This window comes from Salvelinus sp. IW2-2015, unplaced genomic scaffold (genome assembly GCF_002910315.2).
Source record: "Salvelinus sp. IW2-2015 unplaced genomic scaffold, ASM291031v2 Un_scaffold5423, whole genome shotgun sequence".
Lineage (NCBI taxonomy): Eukaryota > Metazoa > Chordata > Actinopteri > Salmoniformes > Salmonidae > Salvelinus > Salvelinus sp. IW2-2015.
Genome location: NW_019946688.1, coordinates 12,742 through 28,608, shown reverse-complemented (window position 1 = coordinate 28,608; position 15,867 = coordinate 12,742). Strand labels below are relative to the sequence as shown.

General features: G+C 43.1%; 2 pseudogenes; both read left to right on the top strand.

Moving 5' to 3' along the window:
- Nucleotides 1–8: 8 nt before the first annotated feature.
- Nucleotides 9–3,238, top strand: LOC112078232 (uridine phosphorylase 1-like; annotated as a pseudogene).
- Nucleotides 3,239–10,125: 6,887 nt separating this feature from the next.
- Nucleotides 10,126–14,465, top strand: LOC112078233 (stathmin-2-like; annotated as a pseudogene).
- Nucleotides 14,466–15,867: the final 1,402 nt, after the last annotated feature.

The following is a 15,867-nucleotide window of genomic DNA, read 5'->3' as shown; positions in this document are numbered from 1 at the left end:
CACTTGTAGTTTATTATAGAGTCACTAGATGTTAGTAAGTTTAACACGGATTGCGTCTCAAATGGTACTCACTACTTTGGACAAGGGCTCTGGACAAAGGCCGTCACGAGGTAATATGCTGCTATTTGGGACGCACTCACGATGTTGCACCTTTGGGTGGAATTGTAATCGATGTCCTGGGTTTGAAAGGTAATATAAAGTAATAGAGAAGGTTTCTTTGTCAAATAAATGGACGTGTTAGTGTAGCAGTGTGTTCTGCCGAACAGACTGAATTGAGTGGCTTAATCAGTGTCGTCCTTCTAACGCAACCGCGTTGCCATGAACTAGTGCAGACAAGGTCGCCACGCTATCTGACGTGAGACTGTGGTGGTGTAATGTGGTACATCTATGACATCACGTGTCTCTCTCTCTTTGTTTTTCAGCATGGCATGGGTATCCCCTCCATCGCCATCATGTTACACGAGCTCATCAAGCTCCTCTACCATGCTCGCTGCACTGATGTTACCATCATTCGCATTGGGACCTCCGGTGGATTAGGTAGGCCTAGAGAGTTTATTTAGACGTTTTCTGTCTGGTTGTACTTCTCAAGTGCTTTGGATATGATTGAATTCCTTTCTGATTAACCACAGCACATCTGAATCCCACTGTAGTCAAACTAGTAATTACACTAATATGGGGTGTTTAAATCAATCAATCAATTAAAGTCCTTTGATTCATCTAAATATGTGTCCCAAACGGCACCCTATTCCCTATATATTTATTTAACCTTCATTTTACCAGGCAAGTCAGCTAATTCTTATTTACAATCACGGCCTACCCCGGCTCTATGGGACTCCCAATCACAGCCAGATATGATGCAGCCTGGATTCGAACCAGGGACTGCAGTGATGCCTCTTGCACTGAGATGCAGTGCCTTAGACCGCTGCGCCACTCGGGAACCCAAAAGTAGTGTACTTTATAGGGAATAGTGTGCCATTTGGGACACAGGCCTAAAACAAGCCATATTTGCTGTACATTGTCCATCCACTCTGTTCCCCTTTCTCTCTCCAGGCCTCGAGCCTGGCACGGTTGTTGTCACCAAGCAGTCAGTAGACGCCACCTTCCTGCCCAGGTTGGAGCAGGTCATCCTGGGGAATACTGTGGTGCGCAGCACGGACCTGCACCAAGGTCTGGCTGAAGAGCTGCTCCAGTGTAGCAAGGACCTGGGTCAATTTGAGACGGTCATCGGAAACACTATGTGTACAATGGATTTCTATGAAGGTGTCGGTTTTTATACGCTGCTTCACTTTTCTGCTTGTTGTCTGCCAATCTGTCTTTAAAAAAAAAACGTTATGCTGTGTTAACATGATACCTGGTCTATCTGTGTCTCCTGTCAACTCCATTGCTGTCATTGTAAAGCCCAACATGTTAGGCTGACAATGAGTGAGTTGGCATGATGGCACCAACAGACTGTGACTCAGGTGATATTGATGTGCCCTACTAGAGTTACTGTGTGTAGCTAGCTGGTATTCTGTGTGTCCAGGACAAGCACGTCTGGATGGGGCTTTCTGCTCCTACACAGAGAAGAGAAGCAGGACTACCTGACCAAGGCCTATGAGTCTGGGGTTCGTAACATCGAGATTGAGTCTTCTTGTTTTGCTGCCATGTGTCAACTCAGCGGTCTGAAAGGTACACCACTGGTGTAGTTGTAGCTATCCATGATGACTGTACAAGCCGTATTAACAGTGTTATTCACAGACATAAAGCTTTTTTAAATAAAGAAACAAAACCTTTGACTTTGTATGCGTTAAAGATGTAATAAAAATGCATATGTATTTGAATAGATGTATTAAATATGTGTTTTACATCATATTCATTCACTTGAAGGCCTAATGTTGAACCTTTTGGTAGGATCAAAGTTCAGTATTGTGTTGCTGGTAAATAAATAGTTCGGTCCTTGATCTGTTTGTGTTGTCATGCCAACTCCCTGTTTCATGTTTGAGGAGTTGGCATGATACTGTAGCAGACTGGCCTCAGACTAGTAAATAATCAATCTCTGTCCTCTGTCTTTGTGTCCCTCTGAAGCGGCCGTGGTGTGTGTGACGCTATTGGACCGTCAGAAAGGTGACCAGCTGAACAGCTCTCATGAAGTTCTCCACAGCTACCAACAACGTCCTCAGATACTGGTCGGTCACCTGATCAAGAAGATGCTCCAAGCCTCAGCCTCTAGCAGAAGCTAGGCTCTTGCATTTTAGCTTTCTGATGTTATGTGACTTATGAAAGGTCTCTTGTACACAGAGTATACAAAACATAAAGATCACTTTCCTAATATGAGTTACCCCCCCACAACTTTGCTGTTCTTGACAAACAACGGTGCTCCAGGCACCTACTACCATGACCCGTTCAAAGGCACGTTTGTCTTGCCCATTCACCATCTGAATGGCACACATAGACAATCCATGTCTCAATTGTCTTAATGTTTAAAAATCCTTCTTTAACCGGTCTCCTCCACATCATCTACACTGATTGAAGTGGATTTAACATGTGACATCAATAAGGGATCATCGCTTTCATCTGGATTCACCTGGTCAGTCTGTCATGGAAAGAGCAGGTGTTCTTAAGGTTTTGTATACTCGGTGTAAGTGTAGTCGAGGGCAGCACTGTGATTCATTCCATATAGCCTGGCTGCTTTCACTATGTATTTTCGCAATCATTCTCAATAGCAATCATTGACCGTATAGAAGACAATATATATCTACCGTATCTATTGTTTCTGGTTTGTAGCTAAGTGTAACCAAGTTAGTATAGTAATTGAGAAACATCACACCTCTTACTTGACACCACCTCTGTTTTCTTATACCAAATAAACCAATGCTGGGTGAAGTAAAGTAACTTGTTCCATAAGTTGTTGCTTTGTGTAGAAACATTAGAAAATATATTATACACAGTTTGTTTTTTAAACTCCTTGATCTTTTTTTAACCCCAAGCCTTTAAGATGAAATGTTTTGTTTGAATTCACCAGTATGTATATTTTAGTTTTATATGCTGTAGCTATGGTAACGAGCAAGTTATGAATATTAAAGATAAGACTTCTCTGCACATCTTTAGCTACTTTGAACACTGCATTGTACTGTACTATCAAATGTTGCTCTGAAACCAYCATCATACATTCAGCGTGTTGTCCTGTTACTGAGAMAATATGTAACTGAGTGCTTTTAATGTCACCTAATGAGTGATAAAACCACAAATACTGTAAATATTTCAGTGTGATTAAAATGGGTTTCTGTCATCAACATTAGGAAGCAGCTAGTGGGGATCCTTAATAAATACAGATACAGAAGCCGTCCCTGTAGGGGAGGTTTCCCGGACACACATTAAACCTGGACCTGGACGTAAAAGCAAGATCAGTGTAGACTCTCCATTGAAACTATCTTTATAGTCCAGGACTAGCTGTGTCCGGGAAACTGGCCCATAGTGTCGGGCAGGCCTTGGGATTTCTGTCATGCATATTTCAGTTGATCACTCTTAATGATCGGCTATGAAAAGCCAACTGACATTTATTCCTGATTATTATTTGACCATGCTGTCATTTATGAACATTTTGAAAATCTTGGCTCTCTCTAATTCTCTCCTTCTCTCTTTCTTTCTCTCTCTCGGAGGACCTGAGCCCCAGAACCATACGTCAGGACTACCGGGCATGATGACTCCTTGCTGTCCCCAGTCCACCTGGCTTTGCTGCTATTCCAGTTTCAACTGTTCTGCCTGCGGTTATGGAACCCCTACCTGTCCCAGACCTGCTGTTTTCAACTCTTAATGATCGGCTATGAAAAGCCAACTGACATTTATTCCTGATTATTATTTGACCATGCTTGTCACTTATGAACATTTTGAACATCTTGGCATAGTTCTGTTAATCCACCGCAGCCAGAAGAGGACTGGCCACCCTCATAGCCTGGTTCCTCTCTAGGTTTCTTCCTAGGTTTTGGCCTTTCTAGGGAGTTTTTCCTGCCCGGTGCTTTCTACACTGCATTGCTTTGCTGTTTGGGGTTTTAGGCTGGGTTTCTGTACAGCACTTCGAGATATTAGCTGATGTACGAAGGGCTATATAAATAAACTTGATTTGATTTTGATTTGATTTGACATTGATCATTGATTGACTCATGCCCCTAGCAGCATTGCCTTGTCTCATTGATAAATGCACTAATTCTCTATACCAACATTGTGATGATGCTCCAGTTTTCCTCTTTAGCTGTGTCTGAACCCATTTCAAAGTCTGGTAGCCTTTAGCATACGTGAGCTAGGGGCGTTCAAGTGGGACTGTGAATGTGTTTTAGGTCATGAATGAGTTCCATAGGTTTATATATCGTAATATGCACTCTATATACAAAGTATGTGGACAGCCCATCAAATTAGTGGATTCGGCTATTTCAGCCACACCCGTTGCTGACAGGTGTATATAATCAAGCACACAGCCATGCAATCTCCATAGACAAACATTGGCAGTAGAATGGCCTTATTGAAGAGCTCAGTGACTCACATTTGGCACCGTCATAAGATGCCACCTTCCAGCAAGTCAGTTGGTCAAATTGCTGCCTGATAGAGCTATCCTGGTTAACTGTTCAGTAAGTGCTGTTATTGTGAATTGGAATGTCTCGAGCAACAACGCTCAGCTGCGAAGTGGTAGGACACACAAGCGTACAGAACGGGCCACTGAGTGCCAATGCACGTCGAGCGTAAAAATTCTCTGTCCTCGGTTGCAACACTCACTACCGATTTTCAAACTGCCTCTGGAAGCAACACCAGGACAAGAACTGTTCGTCGGGAGCTTCATGAAATGGGTTTCCATGGCACAGCCGCACACAAGCCTAAGATCACCATGTTAATGCACGACTCACTAATGCCCTTGTGGCTAAATGAAAGCAAGTCCCCGCAGCAATGTTCCAACATCTTAGTGGAAAGTCTTTTCCCAAGAAGAGTGGAGGCTGTTATAGCAGCAAAGGGGGACCAACTCCATATTAAAGCCCATGATTTTGGAATGAGATGTTCGACCAGCAGGTGTCAGCATACYTTTGRTCATKTAGTGTATTTGTAAGTATTTAAACATTTCAAATAGAATACTTTATACGTTTTTCCTCAAACTGTACCTCTGTAACATTTTACTGTAGGCTATTCCTACAGTACCACTATGCCTATTCTATTGCTGTGGGTGGAGTGTCTGATCTCGACGAGAGATGCGCGTCAAAGGACGGAGGGTGGCCAAGCAATCTGCTCGTGCGCAGAGACGCTCATAATTCAACCGCTCCCATCTTYCAGCTCGCTCCGCACCTCTCATCCTGATCTCAGTCCCCGGTCTTGTCTTTTTCGCTGACTCAGTGCCTTAAAACAACATTTTCGCCCCTCTGACCATAGCCGCAACACCCGTAGACAGCCATGGCCAAAACTGCAATTGGTAAGGATGCGATTACGCTTTTTCAGCATGGATAATTGTTAGAGTTTGTTATAGGGATGGAGGCTGAGATCTGTGCGGACACCTGCATCATCCTCATTATTTTATTACAGTATTTGGGCCCATAGGGACGGCAGACAAAAACTGCTCTTACAGATTGGACATTTTATGKATGTTATGATTTTATATCAAGTGTAAGATTTATTCTGGTTAAGATGTTGGCGCGATTGTTTTTTTCTTATTTATAGCGGTTTTATTTACAACGCTGCACCTACTGCTGGTGATACGGCGGAGGCTCTAGTAGAAGCATAATGCAGAGAGACCCCACCCAATACGCCGATCTGACTACCATTTCAACACAGTCTGACAGGCTGAGATATAATTCCTTCTTTAGGATCATTTGGCAGTTTTGTGTGTTTTATATTACAGTAAATGTGGGTTACATTTAAGATATTAAACAAAAAGTATAAATGAATAAGGGCCTTGTCATCAATATCAGCCATGATATGCCAATGCAAAACAATAAGACCTAGAGTATTTTGTTTTAGTGAAGGATTCTACACTGAATTAAACTGTTATATGTCAATATAACACACAATGAAGGGGGAGAGAAAAACAGTGTTGCTTTATGTCTTGTTTGACATTTTTCTGAGTTGTTTCTCAGTGGAACTGTGAAAGTGACTGACTATCAAAAAGAGTTGATTCTCTGTTCTGTCTAGTCTGACAATAGAATAGCCAACACTTAAAAGTCATAGGCCTACTTCCTCTGATCTCTGTTCTACCTAGAAATATTTGCTCTTGGGTTTCCATAGTGCCGGAATGTATTCCATGTTCAGTAGGCCCTTCATTCTATTATGGAATGGAAATGGATTCATGCAGTTCCATTGTATCTCAGTGATTCTGATGACATGTGGCAGCAGGCTGTGTTGAGCAGTGGGCCATGGCACGCAGGTGTAGCAGGCCGCCACAGACAGCAGGCTGTGTTGAGCAGTGGGCCATGGCACGCAGGTGTAGCAGGCCACCAGACAGCAGGCTGTGTTGAGCAGTGGGCCATGGCACGCAGGTGTAGCAGCCACCAGACAGCAGGCTGTGTTGAGCAGTGGCCATGGCACGCAGGTGTAGCAGGCCGCCAGACAGCAGGCTGTGTTGAGCAGTGGGCCATGGCACGCAGGTGTAGCAGGCCACCAGACAGCAGGCTGTGTTGAGCAGTGGGCCATGCACGCAGGTGTAGCAGGCCACCAGACAGCAGGCTGTGTTGAGAGTGGGCCATGGCACGCAGGTGTAGCAGGCCACCAGACAGCAGGCTGTGTTGAGCAGTGGGCCATGGCACGCAGTGTAGCAGGCCGCCAGACAGCAGGCTGTGTTGAGCAGTGGCCATGGCACGCAGGTGTAGCAGGCCACCAGACAGCAGGCTGTGTTGAGCAGTGGGCCATGCACGCAGGTGTAGCAGCCGCAGACAGCAGGCTGTGTTGAGCAGTGGGCCATGGCACGCAGGTGTAGCAGGCGCCAGACAGCAGGCTGTGTTGAGCAGTGGGCCATGGCACGCAGGTGTAGCAGCCGCCAGACAGCAGGCTGTGTTGAGCAGTGGGCCATGGCACGCAGGTGTAGCAAGCCGCCAGACAGCAGGCTGTGTTGAGCAGTGGGCCATGCACGCAGGTGTAGCAGGCGCCAGACAGCAGGCTGTGTTGAGCAGTGGGCCATGGCACGCAGGTGTAGCAGGCTGCCAGACAGCAGGCTGTGTTGAGCAGTGGGCCATGTCACGCAGGTGTAGCAGGCTGCCAGACAGCAGGCTGTGTTGAGCAGTGGGCCATGGCACGCAGGTGTAGCAGGCTGCCAGACAGCAGGCTGTATTGAGCAGTGGGCCATGGCACGCAGGTGTAGCAGGCTGCCAGACAGCAGGCTGGATAGTGGCCAGCCCCGCACAATGGGCCGCTCCACACGCTGCTGGCCTTTGCAGCAGGCTAATCAGTATTGACAATCTGCAGTCCTCTTCAGACAGAGCTCTCTCTCTCTCTCCTCTCTGATGCTGTACCTTAGTGAAGGTCAGGCCTACTGGTACCTAATACAGCAGGGTGATAGTAATACAGTAGGTATTTATTTTGGTGTTGGTGTTGAGAGACTTTGCCATATGGGCCCTGATCCAAAGTGGTGCCCTATAAAGCGAGTAGGGTGCCATTTTGAATTTGGACACAGCCTGTCCTTCTAAATCCTCCATCACTATTGAAGTGAAGACTTCCTTCTAATAATGACGATTACAACTCTATTAAATAGAGTAGCATCTAGCCTTTAGCTAATGCTCATTAGCTTACTGTTACAGATCATGATACAATTCATTAGTAGCGCTCAAGTTCAACAAAAGTTCATGATCAGTTATGGGCTGCTCTTTCAAGGCTTTTTATTATGTTATTTAACCTTTATTTAACCAGGCAAGTAGTTAAGAACAAACTCTTATTTTCAATGACAGCCTAGGACAGTGGGTTAACTTCCTTGTTCAGGGCAGAACACACAGATTTTTACCATGTCAGCTCGGGTATTGCATCTAGCAACCTTTCAGGTTATAGCTCAACGCTCTAACCACTAGGCTACTGCCGCCCCAACCACTACCCACTAGGCTACCTACCTGCGCTTTAATACGTCAGCGTGAAGCAAGTCTGTTGAATGTTCTGTATGAGCGCTCCGGCTCGGACAAGGCTTTAATACGGTCAGCGTAAGCAAGTCTGTATGAATGTTCTGTATGAGCCGCTCCAGCTCGGACAAGGCTTTAATACTGTCAGGTGAAGCAAGTCTGTATGAATGTTCTGTATGAGCCGCTCCGCTCAGACAAGAGCTTAATACTGTCAGCGTAAGCAAGTCTGCATGAATGTGTATGAGCCGCTCCAGCTCGGACAAGCTTTAATACTATCGGTGTGAAGCAAGCCTGTATGAATGCTCTTTTTTCCACAGTCAATAAACAGCATAATGACGATGTTATCTCCTATAGGTGCCATTATAGTTTCTGACTTTGGTTGTGTCAAAAATGGCACCCTGTTCCCTATAGTGTTTTACTTTTGCACATATATAGAGTGTAATAAAGCACTATATAGAGGAATAGTGTGATAAAGCACTAGTATAGAGAATAGTGTGATGAAAGCACTATATAGAGAATAGTGTGATAAAGCACTATATAAGAGAATAGGGTGATAAAGCACTATATAGAGAATAGGTGCTAAAGCACTATATAGAGTTGATAAAGCACTATATAGAGAATAGTGTGATAAAGCACTATATAGAAAATAGTGTGATAAAGCACTATATAGGGAATAGGGTGCTAAAGCACTATATAGGGAATAGGGTGCTAAAGCACTATATAGGGAATAGGGTGCCATTTTGGACTCCTCCACGTAGCAGTGTTAACAGTCTGYTGTGCTTGTYTTCCCTCAGCATACAAAGAGAAGATGAAGGAGCTGTCTGTTTTCTCCCTCATCTGCTCCTGCTTCTATCCAGAGGCASGCAACAAGCTMGTCGTCTGTGAGTTCGAAGGTAAGAACCAGGTCACACGAGAGGTAAGAAACAATCAGGATAGGAAAGTTACTACAGATATTGCAGGAGTTTCCTCTTGAAATCAGACACGTCTGTGGTAAGGACAACTTGGTTGCTGATTATCTCCCAAGGGTGGGCAGTTAATACGTTTTGCGTTTTGCGTTTAGCCAGTTTGTTGCCCTGGCTCACAATTTGTTTTGAGTATTGTCTTGGTTGAGCTCGTTCCAAGGGGACGAGAGTTATAGAAGCGTACGTGAGTTTTTCAAAAARWRGTGAGTTTTAGGAAATMATAAGAAAAATAAAAAGAGGAAAATGAAGATTGTAAAATAAAAAAATTATATATATATAATACCAGTCAGAGGTTTGACACACCTACTCATTCAAGGGTTTTTCAACAGGACAATGACCCAACACACCTCCAGGTAACCTCAAAGGTAAAGGGTGTCTACTTTGAAGAATCTTAAATATAAAATATATTTTGATTCATTCAACACTTTTGTGGTTACTACATGATTCCATATGTGTTATTTCATKATTTTGATGTCTTCACCATTATTCTACAATGTAGAAAATAGTAAAAATAAAGAAAAACCCTGGAATGAGGAGGTGTGTCCAAACTTTTGACTGGTATAGATGGTACTGTACTGATACTGTATAGATGGTACTGTATAGATGGTACTGGTACTGTATAGATGGTACTGTATAGATGGTACTGTACCTGGTACTGTATAGATGGTACTGTATAGATGGTACTGTACTAGATGGTACTGTATAGATGGTACTGGTACTGTATAGATGGTACTGTATAGATGGTACTGTACTGGTACTGTATAGATGGTACTGTACTGGTACTGTAGTATGATGGTACTGTACATAGATGGTACTGTATAAGATGGTACTGTATAGATGGTACTGTATAGATGGTACTGGTACTGTATAGATGGTACTGTATAGATGGTTAACTGTATGATGGTACTGTATAGATGGTACGGTACTGTATAGATGGTACTGTACTGGTACTGTATAGATGGTACTGTATAGATGGTACTGTACTGGTACTGTTATAGAATGGTACTGTATAGATGGTACTGTATAGATGGTACTGGTACTGTATAGATGGTACTGTATAGATGGTACTGGATACTGTATAGATGGTACTGGTATAGATGGTACTGTATAAGATGGTACTGGTAATGTGATTAGATGGTAATGTATAGATGGGTAATGTATAGACGATGGAGTGTTTAACTCTGTTTGCGCGCCCTGTTTTGATTTCTAGACAGAATAATTTCTTATTTGCTTTATTTTTCCTCCTCCTTTTGTTTTGCTTCCTGTTCTTAAGTTTGTGGTTGTTTTCTTTTTTTGTTTGCCTCTTCTTGGGCGAATTTAGTGGGTCTCATGGTGGGTATCTTTTCTGTTCCAGTTTGTTGTTGCTAGTCACCTTCCAGTGGACACCCATGAGTGTCTTTCAGAACCCCTCCAAAACCCACCTGTTTTGTTTTGGTTGTTGGTCAGGGACTCTTTGTTAGTTCCCCCTTTTGTTTGAGTGACATTTTTGGTTTCCTTGCTGGGGAACGTAAACGCAACACTTTTTAATTCCAATGCGTCATCTTTCAGCAAGTCAAAGCATTGTAGTCTGAATTCACTAAGTTGACCTGATGCCATTTCAGTCAATCCAGGAGCTGTGCCCTTTATTGTATTTGTGGATATTTATTTATTGTTTTGGATGTCCTCCTGAATTGAAGAACATGACTTAATTGTCCAAAGTACATGGATGTCCAACAGAGAACTGTCTCATGCTTAATTCCAACCCCTCAGAAAAACATCCACAAGACACACATGAAATGAAGTGGTTTCACATGCACGTATCTTCCCATATCTTTTGGACATGTCCTAAATTACAACTCTCCTGGACAAACATAATATATAAACTTAAAGACCTGTTTAAAGTGGACATCCAAATAACATAACGTACTCGGAATTTCTCCACAAGCACTCAACAATACTGACAAACTGCTCTCTAAAATCGTTTTAGCCGTGAGTAAGAATGCAATAGGAAGACACTGGCTATCACCTCATTATCAAATCAAATCAAATCAATTTATTTATATACCCTTCGTACATCAGCTAATTCTCGAAGTGCTGTACAGAAACACCACCTAAAACCCCAAACAGCAACAATGCAGGTGTAGAAGCACGTGCTAGGAAACTCCTAGAAAGGCACAAAACCTAGGAAGAAACCTAGAGAGGAACCAGGCTATGAGGGTGGCCAGCCATTACCAACCATCCTGAACACAGAAAGACCAGAACCCCAGAAGACCAGACACCAAACACAGAAGACCAGACCCCAGAAGACCAGACCCCAGAAGACCAGAGACCCAGAAGACCAGAACCCAGAAGACCAGAACCCAGAACTTAGAAGACCAGAAACCCAGAAGACCAAACCCAGAAGACCAGAACCCAGAAGACCAGACCCCAGAATACCAGACCCCAGAAGACCAGACCACAGAAACAGACCAAAACCAGACCACAGAAACAGATAAAACAAAAAAAATATATCTTTTTCACTTGTTTTTCAGACATGGGTGAAGCCAATCAACAAGCGGGCGTCGGGCCAAGCCTTTGAGGTGATTCTGAAGCCCCCCTCCCCGGTGTCAGATGGGGCCCACAGCATGCTTCGCCCCCCAAGAGGGAGGTGTCCCTAGAGGACATCCAGAAGAAATTGGAGGCAGCTGAGGACGGAGGAGGGTGAGTAGTAAACTATAGAACTAGAATGATAAAACTAAGAAAAAGATCCCAAAAGTGTTCTTCGGCTGTCCCCGTAGTAGAACCCTTTTTGGTTCCGTGGTTCTACCTGCAACCAAAATGTCTGCTGTCCGATAGCACCTTTTTTCCTTAGAGTGTATATAATTCTAGATATTTGAGTAGGCAACCCAGGGCCCTGCCTGATATATAATTAATTCCCATATAATTAGAATCAACAGAACAGTTGTCCCATTCAAGTCATATTCCGTGGTGGAGGATCGGCGGCCATATTGAATGTACCAGTCAAATTACTGTGGTCTGAGGTGCTTTGACCATTCTAGTGATGCCAACTCTATGGTGACATCCTGGTCTCTCTGTGGTCCAGTCCCAGGAGGCCAGGTGCTGAGGGCCTGGCAGAGAAGAGGGAGCATGAGAGGGATGTGCTGCTCAAGGCCATGGAAGAGAAACACACACTTCAGCAAAATGGCAGAGGAGAAGCTGACCATGAAGATGGAGCAAATCAAGGAGAACGGGAGGCCCACCTGGCAGCCATGATGGAACGCCTGCAGGAGAAGGTGAGAGAAGGACTGGCCAGTAGTAACTGTAGCAGTAGTAATGGAGTAGTAGTAGTAGTAGTAGTAGTAGTAGTAGTAGAGTAGTAGTAGTAGTAGTAGTAGTAGCAGTAGTAGTAATGGAGTAGTAGTAGTAGTAGAAATAGTAATGTAGAGTAGTATAGTAGTAGTAGTCAGTAGTAGTAGTAGTATGTAGTATAGTAGTAAGGAGTAGTAGTAGTAGTAGTAATGGAGTAGTAGTAGAAGTAGTAGTAATGTGGTAGTAGTAGTAGTAGTAATGTAGTAGTATTAGTAGTAATGTAGTAATGTAATAGTAGCAGTAGTGGTAGTAATGTAGTAGTAGTAGTAGTGATGTAGGTATGTAGTAGTTGTAGTAGTAGTAGCAATAGTAGTAGTAGTAGTAGTAGTAGAAGTAATAATGGAGTAGTAATATTAGTAGTAATGTAGTAGTAGTAGTAGTAGTAGTAGTAGTAGTAGTAGTAATGTAGTAGTAGTCGTGGTAATGGAGTAGTAGTAGTAGTAGTAGTAGTAGTAGTAGTAGTAGTAGTAGTAGTAGTAGTAGACGTAGTAATGGAGTAGTAGTAGTAGTAGAAGTAGTACTGGAGTAGTAGTAGTAGTAGTAGTAGTAGTAGTAGTAGAAGTAGTAATGTAGTAGTAGTAGTAATGTAGTAGTATAAGTAGTAATGGAGTAGTAGTAGTGGTGGTAGTAGTAGTAGTAATGTAGTAGTAGTAGTAGCGGTAGTAGTACTGTAGTAGTAGTAGTAGCGTGGTAGTAGTCGTAGTAGTAGTAGTAGTAGTAATGTAGTAGTAGTATAGTAGTCATAGTTGTAGTAGTAGTACTGTAGTAGTATTGATGGAGTAGTAGAAGTAGTAGTAGTAGTAGAGACAATCCACCTGTTTCTTATAGAAGTCCAGTTCAGTAGCAGTGAGCTCCCTTCTCCTACTGTAGAGTGTTAGAGAGGTGTAGGACTTCTCATCCTCATTCCATCTCTCCAGGGTCAGGATGCAGTCTGAGCATGTTGTCAGGAGTCTCTCAGTAACAGGGATGGGGGTCACTGAGGTCCATGTGTTATTGTCATGCAGAGTAAAGTTAGAGTTGATCCTGGAGCATCAGAGTCCTCTGATCCGGAATACTGAAGCCATAGAAGTCTACGGCATTGAACGGCACAAAGTCCTTTATCCAGGCACTGTGTAACAATYTYTTCAGTATTAGCTACCAGTAGTAGTAGTAGTATGAGTACTATAGTAATAGTAGGACTGTATTAGTACTACTGTCGTAATAATAATACTGTAGTAGTAGTACTTTTATAGCACTAGTAGTAGAAGTTCTGTAGTAGTAGTAGTATAGTAGTAGTAATACTTATTAGTAGTGTATTAGTAGAATAGTACATTGAAGTAGTACTGTAGTACTGTAGTAGTAGTAGTATACGTGTAGTAAATAGTAGAGTATGAGTGTGCTAGTGGTAATTACTGTTGAATTAGAGTAGTAGTAGTGCTGTGTAGTTATAGTAGTAGTAGTGTAGTAGTAGTAGTGTAGTAGTTAGATAGTAGTAGTAGTAGTAGAGTAGTACTGCAGTAGTAAGGTAGTAGAGTAGTAGTAGTAGTAGTAGTAGTAGTAGTAGTAGTAGTAGTTAGTAGTAGTAGTACTCAGTAGTCTGAGTAGTTTAGTAGTAGTAGTATAGCAGTAGTAGTAGTAGTAGTTAGTAGTAGTATGAGTATAGTAGTAGTTCTGTGTATGTAGTATTGTTGTAGTAGTAATGGTGTAGCAGGGTAGTAACGTCTAGTAAGTAAGATGGAGCAGATCCAGAGAGAACCGCCAGGCCAACCTGGCGCCATGATGGAACGCCTGCAGGAGAAGGTGTGATCTAGAATTAGAATGATAGAACTAAAATTAAAGAGTCTTCATTTTAAGAGACCACTAGGGTCATCCTGACTGCATATGCTATAGCTATAACTTCCTGTCCAGTGTGGATGTTAACTTCCTCCTCTCTTCTGTGGTTCTGTGTCCTGTGTTTCAGGAGAGACATGCAGCCGTGGTGCGCAGGAACAAAGAGCTGAGGAGAGCTGACAGCGTGAGCCCCACCTCTCCCCAACGTCCACCAACACGTCCCTCCACCCAGCCGCACCCCTGGAAACTCCACAGCAGACACCAAGACCTGGAGGGTGGAGGACTTCACTACTAACACACTGCCACCACCTCACCCGACCCCTTACACACACACACACACACACACACACACATCAGTATTACAGTATTTTTAATTGGATAATTATGATTTACTTTTTTCGAAAGGGAAAAAAATCACAACATGAAACATGGTATTATTTTGTAAATACTTCATTTTTGTATCTATCTTGATGGGTAGCTAGGCTGATTGAGCGCAAAAAAAGTGTATCAAATGTACTGCGTTGTACATTCAAATGTTTCATTTGTATCTAATTATTTATTGGTTCTTGAAATTTGAATCTACAATATTTTTTGTAAAGTCTTTTTGGTTGTTGGTTGTTCAGTGACGTCGTGATATGTCAGTTGTGCTTTGAGTGTTCGTGTTCAGACTCCTCAACTCACACTCACACACACACACACACACACACACACACACACACACACACACACACACACACACACACACACACACACACACACACACACACACACACACACACACACACACACACACACACACACACACACACACACACACACACACACACACACACACACACACACACACACACACACACACACACACACACTACCACGCACACAAACATTTCACACCACGCTAGAACGGACATTAACAATCTGCCAAACTCTCGGCTTAAAATGTCCACATGTCCTCAAATGATCTTGAGGTAGCTGGAACAAGAGAGGTGATGTCCTCTTTAACAATGTCGTCCAGAGGGATCAACTGTTTATCACTTCCTCCAGACTGACCCCTGACTATATATGGCAGCCTGTTCCCTATAAGTGCACACTGTTGACCAGAGTAGTGCAGTAAAAAGGGTATATAGTGTTCCATTTGGGATGCAGGCCAGGTGATTAACTTTAGTTTACTCTAGTCTGATATGTCCACTGAATCTGGAGACTTGAATGTTATGACAATCATAGAGCCACCATACATGACATCCTGGCCAGTAGAATGTTCTAAAGCCCCCTTTCCTTTATCTTGATAGACTAACACCGACACACATGTTCACTCTAAGTCTACGTGTGTGTGTTTGTGTGTGTGTGTGTGTGTTTCAAGTGAGGTGTCATATCATCAGCGTCCTCTCTCTGGTAGTTCCATAGACAGAGAATGGATGCTCCACATTCAGCACACTAAAATGACTCTTTTTAGATATGTCACAACGATCCGCCTGCATCCTCCACAAGCTGACTACTACGGTACAAGTGTTCTSCCTCCATGTGTCTCAAGCTTCGCTGAATAAAGCTTTGGGGTTCTGTCAACATGGCATGTACCATCTCATTATTTTCTGTGCTAAAGACAAGGAAACATGTAAACTGCCAAATAAAAGAACCAATGACCTAAACATATTGAGTAGTTGATGTTTTAGGAATGACTGTCCTGCTGTCGATAAGAGACGTTGAGTTGGCTACTGTAA